Consider the following 15,480-nt stretch of genomic DNA (forward strand, 5'->3'; position numbering starts at 1 on the left):
GTTCCAAAGAACTTAATGAGTTTTTATGTCCTAACATGGTAGCTATTTGAAAAGTTAATTTATATAAAGAAAAAACATTTTTATTTCATTCTGAAATAACTATAATTGCTTATTAGTAAGCTGTGTGTACCTCTCAGTCATGGCACAATTTCTCAAACCTTAGAATCAGATTGGACATCACCACCCTCATTTCCCAGATAACACTGATTCTTGTAGAATGCTTATGTGTTATAACAGCACCAGCATAAACCCAGCTTTGCAAAGATACAGCCTCACTGTATGGTGATCTACTGTTGCAACCGTGAACTACCTGGAGTTAGTAGTTTTCACAGTGTCTGACAGATGTCACATATTGCTAGTTTTCTTTCAAAAGTTGAACTATCCCGCATCTTCCCTGTAAGTTCTATGAGATACTCTGGAGGTACCTTGGCACACTGTCCAGGAACCATGTAATTTAGGACTATGAAAAGAATTTCATATAAGAATAGTCACTGCAGTTGTTTATGTTATAAAAAAGTAGAACCGATCTAAATTTCCAAATTGAAAACAACCTATATTATGGCATATCTACATAGTTGAATACTATATAACTTTTAAAATGATGTAAAAATGTATTAATGACATGGAAAGATATTCGTAATATACTAATTTTTAATCCTGATTAACAGAACAATTTTGGAAAAATTAAATATCCATTCATGGTAAAAAGGCTGTAAAGATATACACCAGTGCTTGCTTTGGCAGTCCATATACTAAAATTGGAACACTACAGAGAAGATTAACATGGCCTCTGTGCAAGGGTGACACACAAAGTCGTGAAGCATTCCATGTTTTTTATTTGAAACACATTCTTTTTAGTAAAGTATCACAAGAATGGAAAGGCAAGTATCCAATATACTCAATACTAATCTGAAGTCAGTAAACAAACTAATACATGCCCACACACACACAAAAAGAACTCAATTCAAGTTGGGGGGAAGGGGAAGGGCACAACGTAAGGGTATATGGCACATATCATGGATGCGGGACACAACTACAACAGGGACTCTACCAAATAAATGCAAACATTGTAACCTAATCATTTGTACCTCATATTACTCTGAAATAAATAAAAATATATAAACACAAAATACAATTTTTTTCCTGCATAATGGGATTATGGAAAATACCTGTTTTCTTATTGTCTTTAGACCTACTTTGAATTAAAGCTTCCCTCTTCTGTTCTCTGAGATTGCAAGTACTTACCTCTTTTGTTGCTCTTACAACAAAAGCTGTTGTAAGCTATGCTGCAGATGTTGTTTTAGTCCTGTCTTCTCCCCATTTTACTTCTACTTTAGAAGGGCAGAGTTTTCTCCTTCACCTTTTCTTCTCATTGCCTCATATAGGATCTGACATATAATGGGAATTTAACTTAAGTTACCTTAAGTAACTGTTAAGATAGTGATTACTAGACATGTGACAATGTAAGTAAGGCCACCAGTACAGTATGTGGTATGCATAACAGGCTCAACAAATGTTTGCTTTTTTTGTGGGGAGAGATATAAAATCTCTTAGAAATTCAAAGACAGTTCTTGCTTCAGCTTGATCAATGTCAGTTGATTCTTAGTAAAACCAAAAGTGTTGATTGATTGGAAACACTCAGTGTGTCAAACAAGTATTTATTGATTTCACTCTAGCAACTTAGAGACAATAAAGTAAATGCAGAAGTAGTTATAATGTTTTCAGAGAACAAAGATCAGGCTAGGAGTAAGTCAGAGGGACTTTTTGAGGAGTTAGGTCCTTTACAAAATTATGAAATAGCTAAAGTTTGCCTTCCTTTCCTCTTCTCTTGCACCTTCCTTCTTACATCTCCATCTCTAGGGGATGATGTCCCCTCTCCCACCTTCCCAAGTTACATTCTCCTCGCTGCCAAATTATCTCCGCCCCATTGCCTTCACCATTACACTCATCCTACTAAATTATAACACATGCTTAATCTACTGTCATTGTGGAAAGCAATCAGTCTAATCAACCTTAATCTATGGGAAAGCGACAATAGCTTGATCTAAACTCATAAAAAAATCTTCAGAGACTGACTAGAATAATACTTCTTTACGAGAGCACTAAGCTAGATGAAATGAAACCAGGATCTGATCCAGACCAGTCCTTCGGTTGTTTCCTCACCATTCCTCTCTGACAGTTAGCAAACTTCCTCTTCCATTCTCTGTCTTCAGCTATGCTCATACCTCTCTCCTCCTCAGTCCTAGAGCCCCCAAGAACCACTTCCCTTTTATTCCTCCAGCAGCAATTCCTGCTGATATTTATTCTATCAGTACATCCATCCATTCATTTAAATCCAAAATATTTATTTGACAAGTCTGGTACCCATTTATTTTACACCTCAAATATTAAACTTAATTCCATAGTCTTCATTCCTAACTCTAGCCTTAACAAAGTAGCTTGCTTTATTGGTCATCCTCCTAGCTCAGTGCCAGACACATATTAAGGTACTCACTAATGTTACTGTTTTTATTTCCTAAGACACTTTCAATACTATTCAAATGCCTATTAAATTTGTCCATTCATTTATGCAACCAATGTTTATTGCCAGTTATATGCCAGGCATTCAGAATACAAAAAATGAATAATTCAACAGTTTCTAGCCCTCAAAGGGTTCACAGTTTAGTTGGGATGGCAGCTATGTACATAGTTCATTTATAATTCAGAGTAGTAAGAATTTAGGGATGTATTCAATGCAGAACTAAAATATCTTAGCTGATATTTCTGCTACATTATGAGTTCAATAAGCTTGTGTGGATTTTCCTGGAAAAATAACTGCAATTATTCATAGCATTGTTTCTAAGGGGAAATGTGTTCTGCATTCCAAACAGTCAATTTAAAACTGAATTTTTGGAACACAGCCCATTTGTCCCTGGGCGCTGTCTATTTCTCCATTATCCAGGAATACCTGTCTGTCTTAGGATAATTTATATCTTTAACTCCCACCTACCTCTTCCATATGGCCTATGGTAGGTACTACTTGAGGATTGCATAGTTTCATGGTCACCAACTTATTCTCCAGGGCTCAGTACTATACGTTTAAGGTAGACCTCTGGTCAAACAGGTTGACTCAAGCTGCTAGGATTAAAATGGCTAAGTCCCAAAGGTAACTGTTTAACATTTCACTATTAGAGAAGATAGTGAGGAAGAGTCCATCAAGTACGTGATGAAAGTCTGGAATTGCTGCTATGTGAAATGAGAGAAGGAAATGATTAGGGACATAAAAAGGGATTGTACAAATGGTTTTATAAAAACCACCTTGGAAAAAAATAGAATCCCTAAAAATATCTGTGTACAATCCTGGACAATAAAGGCTTAAAAATGGACTATGCAACTCAAAGACAAACTAGGCTGGGAATGAGGGTTTCTAACCTCAAGTTGAGGAAGCTAGACTTTGTGGAGCAGACTATCCTGAGCATTGGGAGGTGGCATGGAATAAGCCTGAGCAAATCATTATTCCAATACTGTATAGATTTAGGAAAAAATAATCAAGTTCTCTGAGCCTTAGTTTTCTCATCTGTAAAATGAGAACAAGAATTCTTTCCTTCTTTTTTTGTAGACAGAATCTCACTCTGTTGCTAGGGTAGAGTGCCATGGTGTCATAACAACCTCAAACTCTTGGGTTCAAGCAATCCTCTTGCCTCACCCTCTCAAGTAGCTGGAACTACTGGCTCCCGCCACAGTGCCCAGCTATTTTTAGAGACAAGGTCTTGCTCTTGTTCAGAACTCATGAGCTCCAGCAATCCACCTGCCTCAGCCTTCCAGAGTGCTAGGATTACAGGCATGAGCCACAGTAGCTGGCCCAAAAATACTTTCTTTGAAGGGTTAGCATGGCAAGTCATATGTTTATGAAGGGTGTTTCTAACACAGGTACCATGAATACACAAGTAAAAAAAGTAGTTTCAAGGAGTTTCAGTCTACCAGCTAAGACAGAAATGAATATATGGTCATTACACAGTGGAACAAGTACTTCACTATGGTGCCATAAGATCGTAAAAAAGACATCTATCTAAATGTTAAGGCCCATGAAAATATAGAGGCAGTGACATATAAAATGTGACTTGGCTGACAAGTAGGAGAAACAAAGGAAAGGTAGAAAGAGTCTCTAAACAGAAGCAAGAGCACGGCGTAGAGGAAGAAGTTACATGTTTGGATATTTCCTTATGTAGATGAGTAGGACTAAAGTATATATAATACAAGGGGCAAAATGATGAGAAATGAAATTGGAGTAATAAGCAGACACTGGATTACAAAGACCTTTTTATCAACTTTATGGGGGTCATTCCGAGGATTTGGAGGCAGCACAGAAAATAGACTGGAGCCTGGGCAGAGGCAGGGGGAGATTGGAAGCTGAGAGACCAATTAGGAAGCTACTGAAGTATTTCACCAGAAGATGATGTTGCCCAGGGGTTGGCAAATTACAGCCCAAAGGCTGATTCTGGCACCCTGCCTAGTTTTGTATGACCCACAAGATAAGAATGTTTTTTACATTTTACATGATTTTTTAAAAATAAAAAATAACATGTCATGACATATGAAAATTACAGGAAATTCAAATTTCAGTGTCCATAAATAAAAATTTCTTAAAACATAGCCTCACTCAATCATTTCTGAATTGTTTATAGAGTTTGTTTTGTACTACTACAGCAGACATGGATAGTTGTAACCCACAAGGCCTAAAATATTGCCTATCTTCCCTTTTACAGAAACAAATTTGCTGACTCTTGGTCTGGACATCAAACTAAGTGGCAGTGAGGAGTGAGAGAGATTAAGGAGATTGAGTGAATAGGACTTAGTAAATGGTGGGATGTGACCGTGAGGGGTAGTCAAAGATGATATCCAAGTTTTCTAATTCTGCCAATAATAAAGAACATAGCCAGTTGCAGTGGCTCATTTCTCTAATCCTAGTACTTTGGGAGGCCATGGTGGGAGGATCACTTGAGGCCAGGAATTCAAGACCATCCTGGGCAACATAGCAAGACCTCATCTCTCAAAAAAATTAAAATATTGCCCAGGTATGGTGGTATGTGTCCATAGTCCCAGTTACTTGGGAAGCTGAGACAGGAGCACTGCTTGGACCCAGGAGCTGGAGGTTAGAGTGAGCTATGACCATGCCACTGCACTCTAACTGGGCAATAGAGTGAGATCCTGCCTCAAAAATAACAATAATAATAAACACTTAGACCACATTACCATGCGGGCACTGATCTAAGTACTTAAATATGTTAACTCATTAAATCTACTCAGCCACATAGCAACTTTATGAAGTACTGTTATTATCATCTTCATTTCACATATGAGGAAACTGAATCACAGAGGTCTAATAATTTGTTCAAGGCCACACAGCTCGTATGAGGTTATAAGTTAAGAATTGAATCCATGCAGCCTGGCTTCAGAGTCACTTTTAACACTAACATATAAAGTCACAGAGGGAGGGAATTCCACAGGAAGCAAAGGTTTGGAAGGAAATGATGTATCTAGGTTTTAGATATGAACAGTTTAAAGTGACGATGGAACATCTGAATGAAATGTCCAGTAGGCAGTTAGATTAATGACTCTAGTATTCTGGGTATAGAGGCAAGGGATCTGGTTTGGGGCATATAAATTTAGAAGTCAGCAGCATACACACGGCAATGGAAACTGTGTGAGGGAGGTTACTCAAGGGAAGTAAGAAAAGAAGAAGGGTAAGAATGAAATCCTGATGACCACCAATATTTAAACAAAGAGCAGCGGGAAGATCTTACAAAAGAGATTGAGAAGGAACAGTCAGAGAGGTAGGCAGCAAACTGAATATATATTTCATATTCTGTGAGGTAAGCTGTGTAAAGAATCTAGCATACCAATCCATATATAATATCCATCCCAAGCAGTGACTTCTTTTACTAATAAAGCCTTGTTTGAAGGTTATAATCCTTTCTTAGTTGTGCTGTAGGGCTGTCCCAAACCTTTTCCACATCCCCACATCATTGAATCTCTGCTTCACTTTGCCTTCCAATTCTTTTTTTTTTTTTTTTTTTAAGGAGAAAGTCAAGATCTTCTTCTTTTCTCCATCAAAATATTCCATGATTCCCTATTCTCTCATTCTTCCCTCCTGTTTCTGGTTTCCTCCATGAATTGGCTCCATGGTTTTCCCAAGCATTACTTCTTCAGCCTACCCCCTTCATCACTGACTTACCCAGTTCTGCCCAGCTATGCCATGTGCTTAAAAACTCATCTTTCAGTTCACATTTCTATCTATTTATTTACTTTTATTTTTTAAGAGACAGTCTCACTGTCACCCAGGCTGGAGTGCAGTGGCATAATCATAGCTCACTGCCACCTCAAATGCCTGGGCTTAAGCAATCTTCCTATCTCAGCCTCCAGAGTAGCTAAGACTACACTTGCCACCATGCTCAGCTAATTTTTTTTTTAATTTTGATTTTTGTAGAGACAGTCTTGTTTTATTTTGTCCAGCCTAGTCTCAACCCTCAGCCTCAAGCAATCCCCCCACTTTGACCTCCCAAAATGACAGAATTATGAACATGGGCCACCATGCCCAGCTCTTCCTCTTTATTTAATCTGGCAAACTTTTGGAAGAATTTAACCCTATTTTGGATTTTATTAATTAATCTCTTGAAATCAGATTTCTCTCTTTATTACTGTACTGAAACTATATTCTTCAAAACCACAGAGGTCCCCTAATGTTTGACTTTTTATTGTCCAAACATTACTTTCAACAATGGCGTTTTTTCTTTTTTTGAGACAGAGTCTCATTACGTCGCCCTCGGTAGAGTGCTGTGGCATCACAGCTCACAGCAACCTCAAACTCTTGGACTTAAGCAATTCTCTTGCCTCAGCCTCCCAAGTAGCTGGGACTACAGCTATAGGTGCCCACCATAATACCTGGCTTTTTTTTTTTTTTTTTTTGCAGTTGTCATTGTTGTTTAGCAGCCCTGAGCCAGAATTGAACCTCAGTGTATGTGGCCAGCACCCTAACCAGTGAGCTATGGGCACTGAGCTAACAATGCTGTATTAAATTGCCCTTTCTTGTCCCTATGCTATATCTTGGGCAGATTCCATAACTTTCTAGTTATTTTTAGTTAATAAAATCTAGTCTACTTTGAATCAGGATTAGGTTTGGCTGAAATCAGAAAAAAACTAAAACAACAATCTTTGAACAAAATAGAAATATACTTCTTTTATGTAAAAAAAAAAAAAAAAAGTCTGGCAGAAGGCCATGTACGGTTAATATGGGAATCCCCCTGTCATTAAGGATCCAGGATGTTTTTACATTCCATCATCCAAACATATACCTTCAACTTTCATTGTTGTCAATAATCCAAGATGATTCCTGAAGTTTCAGCATGTCAGATAATAGAAAAGAGACAGGAGAACACAGGGCCCACCTCTCAGCTGAGGCAGCACCTTCTAAGCAGCATCCAGTTTTAAGAAGCCCAAATAACACTCTCTTACATTTCTTTGGCCATTACTTAGTTACATTGCCATGTCCAGTTCAAAGGGAGTCAGAAACATAGTCTTCTATGTTTCTGTGGGGTGTGGGGTGTTGGACATGCCAAATAAAATGGAAGTTCTGTTATTAAGGAAGAAGGAGAGAATAGACTCTGGATGGCAACTAGCAGTTTCTGCCACAAACTAAAAAAAAAGAAAAATGTTTCAGTATCTCATCTCCTTCTTTCCTCTCACTCTTCAAGATCTAGCTCTTCTATCATGTTGGAAAAATAAGAGAAAAAAAGGGACAAGTACTGAGGGTTTTTAGACCCAGAGTAGAAGGGGCAACTCTAGCCATGCCACTCCATGTATTAGGTAGACAGGTCCACAGAGCCAAAGGGATTTTCCCCAGAGCCTAAGAAGTGCCCAAGGTTCAGCAGTTGGTAGAGATTAGATGTTGGATTGGGATGTGCACTTTAGGATCCTCAACATACAAGAAAGAGCCATAAATAGGAAGAAAAGGAGGTGGGCCATCAGCTATGCTTAGGAAACCAGTTCTACCTCTGATGTCCCATTCTAGTGTGAAACTCCAAAGACTTCAAACATTCTAAGTTCAAACCTGGCCCTCTATGTTGTTTTGAAAATATATTTGTCAAAGTAGAGAATAAAACACATTTTAGTTAAAATTGGTTAGTTTGATTTATAACATGTAAATATTTAGACACATGGTGTGTGGGCCCCCATTTGTATTCTCCAGTTACCATTGCTCCTCTGGCTAGCATCAACTGGTAACTGAAGTTTTCAGTAGAGGACTCTCAAGTGCAGAGTCTCTCCTGGGGTACACGTGCATTTTTCTAGGACCACTGCTGGGTGTCCATGCCACTTTACAGTCCCATGACATGGAAGAATATCTCTGGCTTGACCACTTCCTGGACCTCTTTGGTACATACTCCCAGTGCTACTAGGACACCCTTACCAGTGACAGCTCTCTTATGTGAATATTGCCAAGATAGCTCAATCCCAGCTGTTTTTCTCAGGACCCCCATAGCAGAAAATACTTATCCTTGCTATAATAAGAGTTTAGACTACTGCACAGCCTACCTCCAACTCCCATTTGGCATCTACTTTGGTTTTTTTCTACTTTGGTGAGATCAAGTTCCAAGCCCAAGAATACATTACAATCAGTAAACCAGTCTCCCTACTCTTCCCTATTCCTCCAATCCCACTTAGCATTGGAGACAGAGGAAAAACATGACTTCCCTGGGAGGGGAACAAAAATTTTCTTGCCGCAAATGCACAACCACGAAGGTGGACTCTGACTCTCCATTTCTTCCCTCTTTTTCTATGAACCAGGAAGAGAGAGAGAATTGGGGTGGTGGCTGGTGGTGGCAGGACTGGTTTTGTTGCCTCATAGTCCTGAGGAAGGTGTCTGCCACAATCGAAAGTACTTAGAGTTTCATTGTCCTCAACTATGGGCCCCAAGCTCCAATTTTAAAACAGAAGAAAGGTACCATTCAGCAATATCAACCTGCCTTATGAAATCTTAACAATTATTCTCCTTGACCAGTCTGAAGAAATGTTCTCATCATTTATGACAACTTTCTTTCTAAGATTTTTTTCCTCCATTGTTCTGTGATTTTGCATTGGCTAAATTTTCCTATTTCTGAGTATTCCCTTTCTCTTTTTCATGTTTTGTTTGTACTCTCTCATTTCAATTTGGTATTAATACCCCTAAATTGAAATCAGGATTGTCTCACTTATTAAACTTTAAGTTTTTTTTTAAAAGTTTACTCTTTGAGGGCCTAATGTATTTGTTTGCTATTTTTGTACAAATGAAAACTGAATGAATCCAGCCCCCACTTGACATCTATCTTCAGTTTCTTTTACATGTTAGTTCATACCCCCACTCTGGCATCTCCTTCACTCTCATTAATGCCTTAAACTACCCCTTCCCTTTTATTTCCACTGTATCCCAGACTTATTTAAGAACAAAGTGATTGGCTCAGCACCTGTAGCTCAGTGGCTAGGACACCAGCCACATACACAGGGGCTGGTGGGTTTGGAGCTGGCAGGTTCAAACCCAGTCTGGGGCTGCCAAATAACAATGACAACTACAACAAAAAAGTAGCCAGAAGTTGTGGGGGGCATCTGTAGTCCCAGTTACTTGAGAGACTGAGGCAAGAGAATCCCTTAAGCCCAAGAGTTTGAGGTTGCTGTGACCTGTGATGCCACAGCACTCTACCCAGGGTGACATAGTGAGACTGTCTCGAAAAAAAGAACAATCTGAAAAGCAATGTGGAGATTAAAATCAAGAGCATCACTAAACTTCACCTTCCTTCCATCCGATTCCCCCTAAACTCCCTGCTCTGATCTTTTATGTCCCTAAATCCCTCCTTAGCAATTGAAGAACTTACTCCCAAAAGCCCTGGTACAAACCAGGTTCTCCTTCCCTAGTATCCCCCCTTTTCCTGCCCCCACATTCCCAGAAGGGCGGTCTCCTCAGTTTTAACGGGAGAGCCCAGAGTGGTGACAGAGACAAAGGGAAAGGCTTCTCCCTTGTAGAAAGGGACCAAGTGGCACCATGTGGTGAAGTGAGGGCTCCTGTAGCCTGGGGGTACCGAAATGGGGCCTTGCGGCCCTCGGAAAGGACACTGGTCCCGCTGAGAAAGGAGACCCAGCAGTTTCAAACTCCTGCCGTTGTGAATAGTTACTGCTTGATCACTGGCCCTTCCGGTGCGGGTTACAGAACCACACTCGGACCCCAACCCTCTCCAGCCCAAGCTGCTGGGCGATGTGGCTGATTTGCCGTGTGGGTTTGGGGCCTTGCTGGGCCAAGTTCTCCAAGTGGCCTCTCACTCAGTTCTCGATACTCATTCTCCTTCTCTTCTGGGCCTGCGCGAGGGTCTCTCTCAGCTTTGCATTATCTCCTGAGGATTTTCATCGTCGTCAGCTTCCTCCACCCACTTCTGCAGCAGGGGCCGCAGCTTACACGTGTTCTTAAATCTGAGCTTGCAGAGCCTCAAAATGGCAAATAGTGGTTTAGCTGAACACCTCCCCAAAGAGACCCCCCAGGAAGAGCCCCATATCAGCCTGAGTATATCCCAGGGTGATCATCTTCTGCTTCAGGAGCTTGGCAGATTGCTCGGGATCTTTCTGCAGAGCTTTGATGTCCTGGGATTCCTCAGAGTTTTGCTCCAGCTTTACAGCACGAGGAGAGATGTGCAGAACTGGGGGAAGGCCCCCAGAGTTGCTCTCCACTTCCGCTCCTGCCTCACCTCCGGCTGAGAGGCCTCCAGGCTGCCATGGAGCACTAGACGCACTCCAGCCTGGGGTCCATGGTAGCCATCCGCACCCCATCCCCAGAAATCCTAGGGTGGGGGCACAGGTGAAGCCGGCTCACCTAGGATCCTGGCCCTCCAGGATGGATTTGGAAACTTAGCCAGGTCCCAGGGCCAATCTCTTCCACTGTCTGGTGGGGGTAAGAAGGCAAAATCTGAAACCAGGTATCTCAACATGGAGGAGGGGGTCTGCTGACATCAAATTATCCCTTCTTGAAGAACAATTATATCAACATTTTCCACCTTGGTCTAGATGTTCAGGAGACACCTTAAGATTTATATATCCCCAAAACAAACTCATCATCTTTTCCTCGATGTTCAGATCTTACTTTGCTCTATTTTTACTTAACCTTTTTCTTTTTAGAGAAGAGTGCTCACTCTGCCACTCAGGCTGCAGAGCAGTGGCTCACTGTAGCCTTAAACTCCTGGGCTCAGGTGATACTCCCACCTCAGCCTCCTGAGTACCTGGGACTACTTGCTCTGCCCTATTCTACCATTATGCCATTGGTCTCCCTCAAGCTTTTAATCTTGGAGCTACCCTTTGACCACTTCCCTGCAGTGTCTTATCAATTCTTTTTCTTAAAAAGAACAAATTGCTTTATTACAAATGTTCATTGTAAATAACTTGCAAAACACAAACCAAAAAGACCATATATAAATCCACTTGTAATACAGTTCACCCTTGAACAAAACAGGTTTGAACTGTGAGGGTCCACTTATATGAGAATATTTTCAACGAAGCATGGATTAGAAGTACAGTGCATGGAGGAGGGCCAACTTTTCATACATGTGGGTCCCACAGGGCCAACTGCAGAATATGAGTTTGGGCAGATATTGTGTGGTATATTTGGGGGTTCTGGAACCAATCTCCTGTGTAAACTGAGGGAAAAATGTAATTTGTAGTCTTTATGAACATCTACTTATGTGTATATACACAAGTATTTCTACCAAAATGAGATTGTGAATATAATTCCATTTTGGAAACTGCTTTTCTTTTCACTTATGACAGTATCCCATACGCATTTTTCCATATCATTACATTTTCTTCTACAAAGGTAGTTCTCAAATTGTGGTCCCTGGCAGCATCAGCATCACCTAGGAACTCATAAATTGCAAATTCTTGGACATCACCCCAGACATTCTGAATCAGAAAGAAACAGAAACTCTGGGGTTGAGCCCAGAAAGCTGTCTGTTAACAAGTCCTCCAGGTAATTCTGATGTACACAGAAGTTTGAGAACCACTATTCTACAGTGTGATTTTTTAAATAGCTAAAGATATTCCAAGAATAGCAATACCACAATCTACTTATCTATCCTGTTATTCTTAGTCATCGACATTATTAATTTTTCACACTTTAAAAGCACCACAGTGGCTCACGCCTATAATCCTAGTACTTAGGAGGCCGAGGTAGGTGGATTGCCTGAGCCACAATTTCAAAACCAGACTGACCCAAAGCAAGATCCCATCTCTAAAAATAGCTGTACATTGTGGCAGGTGCCTGTAGTCTTAACTACTTGGGAGGCTGAGGCAAGAGAATCACTTGAGCCCAACAGTATGAGGTTGCTGTGAGCTGTGACACCACGGCACTCTACCAAGAGTGACAAAGTGAGACTCTGTCTTAAAAAAAAAAAATAGCAAAAAAAAAACTACAGTGAGTTTTGTTGCAGTTAAACTTTGAAGACACCCATAGAATGAAATAAACTTCTATTCTGTTTAGGCCATTGAAGCTAGAGTTTCTTTTATACAGCAACTTGGCTTTTACCCTAATACACCTTCTTCACCTCAGACTTAGACTTCTAAAATGCAGATCTCCTCATAGAAGTTTCCTAGATCTATAATTCATCATACACAGTATGACTTATTAAACCAAAAACCATTTTGCATAAAGAGCACCACCCTCTGCTCAAGAACTACTGTTCATTCATTCATGTACTCCTTATTTCAGGGTGCTATGCTAAGTATGTTTGGGTCACTGTCCAAAGTGCTAGGGATAAAAGAAAATAAAAGTATATTTATTTATTTATTTATTTTTGAGACAGAGTCTCACTATGTTGCCCTCCATAGAGAGCTGTGGCTTCACAGCTCATAGCAACCTCCAGCTCTTGGGCTTAAACGATTCTCTTGCCTCATCCTCCAAATAGCTGGGACTACAGGCACCCATCACAATGCCTGGCTATTTTTTGTTGCAGTTATCATTGTTGTTTAGCTGGTCCGGGCTAGGTTTGAACCTGCCAGCCTCAGAGCATGTGGCTGGCACCATAACCATTGTGCTATGGGCGCCGAGCCACATATGTTTACTTTTTATTTATAAGTCTTTGCCCCTCATGTGCCTTACAGTTTAGTCAAAGAGATTGACAAAATTGACAAATAGTCACACAAGTAAATACATATAACTTTGATAATTGTTGCAAATAAGAAGATCATGGTACTAGGAGACATACAACAGAGGATTTGACTTAAAGAAGTCAAGGTAACTGGCGCACTGGCTAACGCCTGTAATCTAGTACTCTGGGAGGCTGAGGCTTGTGGATGGTTTAAGCTCAAGAGTTCAAGAGGGTGGCGCCTGTGGCTCAGTGGGTAGGGTGCTGGCCCCATATACCAAGGGTGGCGGGTTCAAACCCGGCCCTGGCCAAACTGCAACAAAAAAATAGCCTGGCATTGTGGCAGGTCCCTGTTGGAGGTTGCTTTGAGCTGTGACGTCATAGCACTCTACCAAGGGTGATAAAGTAAGACTCTGTCTCTAAAAACATAAATAAATAAATAAATAAATAAAATAAGGTTAAAAAAAATACAGAGTTTAACTTTGAGAGTGGCATAATTATGAAATCTTTACCTACATGGGTTAATTAATTAACTAATTCTCCCCTCAGACTTTTGCTCTTTGTTATATGCATTCTCCCCTGGACAAGTTACCCACTTTCAAATCATAAGAAACTATACACAGAGGACTAAGTAGCCAGAGATACTGGAGGAAAACTAGGAGTGTGTTATGTTAAAGATGCCAAGAGAGTGTTTTGGGAAGGAGGAAATAAAAAAGGAAAGAGTGATCAATAGTATTCTGTGCCACCAAGAGAAGGTAAAATGTAGATTTAATACGTCCATGGCTTCCCAGGGCCTACAGGATAGAGTAAATTTCTTACACCGGCATTCAAGTCTTGCATCAATTCTATCTTTACCTACCTCTCTAACATTTTTGTGGCTATCTAATACATCTCTAAAGTGAGCCTTTTAGATAAGTCACCCTGTTTATTTTACCTAAAACACATATTGTGCTCTGCCTACCTATCATCTTCGGATGTATTTTCTGTCCATTATCATTTGATAAATACTACCAATTATCTAGGTCTTATCCCCATTTAACCTCCTCCATGAAGACTGCTGTGGTGGCCACAAGAATGTACCTCTCAAATCTTTAATCACAGAGAAAAGCGGGGGTTCTCCAAGAACCCCAGGTACTTACTGCCCTCTGACATGCATCACTGTGTTTGCACCGAGGCTCTGCTTCCCACAGGCTGTTCCTTCCTAGTGAGTATGCAAGACAGAGTTACTAAGGGATCCATTCCAGAGAGGTACCAGATTCCTCTCACAGGTGACTTTAGCTTGAGAAATCCCAAATGGCCATGTCAAACTTTCTTTAGAACTGCAGCGGGGATATCCAACCCTCCTTATTTCACTCTGGGTCAGATTTGCATTGTAGTCTAATAGCTTTCTCAGCCTACTCTGTTTGCCTCCTCATTTTATCAAATGGGCATTTCCTCTAATAAATTTCTTGCACAATTAATTTTGTCTTGCATCTACTTCTCAAGATTCCAGACTTACACAGGTACTGCCAAGAATGATCTAAGAAAACAAGTGGGAAGATGAGAATTTGGACTGGCTTATTCACTGCCCATCAGGTAAAGAGGATGCCAGCCTGATTAGCAGGTGGGGCATAGATGGTCCCTGGCACAAGGTGGTGGTTCACCTGCAAAATAATTCACAAATGAAATGGGAAGATGTCTCAGTGGAGGGGAATGCTGTGGCAGGTATGATGATGCAGGCATTTGGGAAAAAGGCGGGTCAAGGGGTACAATTTCTACAAAATAGTAAAGTTGGTGGTTCCTACTAAGTTGTAGTGATGCATTGCAGAGAGAGAATGAGAGACTGAGGGCAGTCAACAGGCAGTTTTGGTTAAGAGACAAAACCAAATGTCCATTACAAAGGGCCTTTGGGATAGCTTACAAAGAGACCCTCATCTCCTTATCTCTGGCAGTGAAAAGATACATACCTGAGTGGAGGGCTGAAGACCACCTTGTTAGAGTAGCAGAGTGCCAAAGATATTAGAATGCTCAGCCAAGGCAGGCAAGGGGGCAATATCAGTGTAGAGGCAAGCAGCAGTGTCTGGATGAATGGAAGGCCATTCTTCAAGATGTCACATGTGTATTAAATCTGAGATCCTTACATAGTGTGTATCCTCAGTAGAAAGAATATATGGGTCTGGGAAGCAAAAGGCAGGAGCTGGGGTGGCCCACTGAGGGATTTGTGCTTTCTGTCCTCACAACTCTTGACTCTGCAGGGTTAGAGGTCTTCGTCCCTAAAGCAGGTACAGTCTTGCCAGGAGATCCCATTGACACCTCCAGGATCTCATTGAACTACAAACTATGGGCTTGGCGCCTATAGCTCAACCGGCTAAGG

General features: G+C 40.8%; 1 non-coding gene and 1 pseudogene across 1 annotated transcript; one reads left to right on the forward strand and one right to left on the reverse strand.

The window, feature by feature from the left end:
• The first annotated feature begins 728 nt into the window (after positions 1 to 728).
• On the forward strand, positions 729 to 835 carry LOC111725179. The gene has a single exon (XR_002773308.1). It is a non-coding gene; the product is annotated as a U6 spliceosomal RNA (small nuclear RNA).
• A 9,082-nt stretch (positions 836 to 9,917) lies between these two features.
• The window catches only part of LOC100943648, a 13,033-nt pseudogene continuing 7,470 nt past the window's right edge, over positions 9,918 to 15,480 (reverse strand).

Source organism: Otolemur garnettii, unplaced genomic scaffold (genome assembly GCF_000181295.1).
Source record: "Otolemur garnettii isolate 467f Iridium unplaced genomic scaffold, OtoGar3 scaffold00032, whole genome shotgun sequence".
In the NCBI taxonomy this organism is placed as follows: domain Eukaryota; kingdom Metazoa; phylum Chordata; class Mammalia; order Primates; family Galagidae; genus Otolemur; species Otolemur garnettii.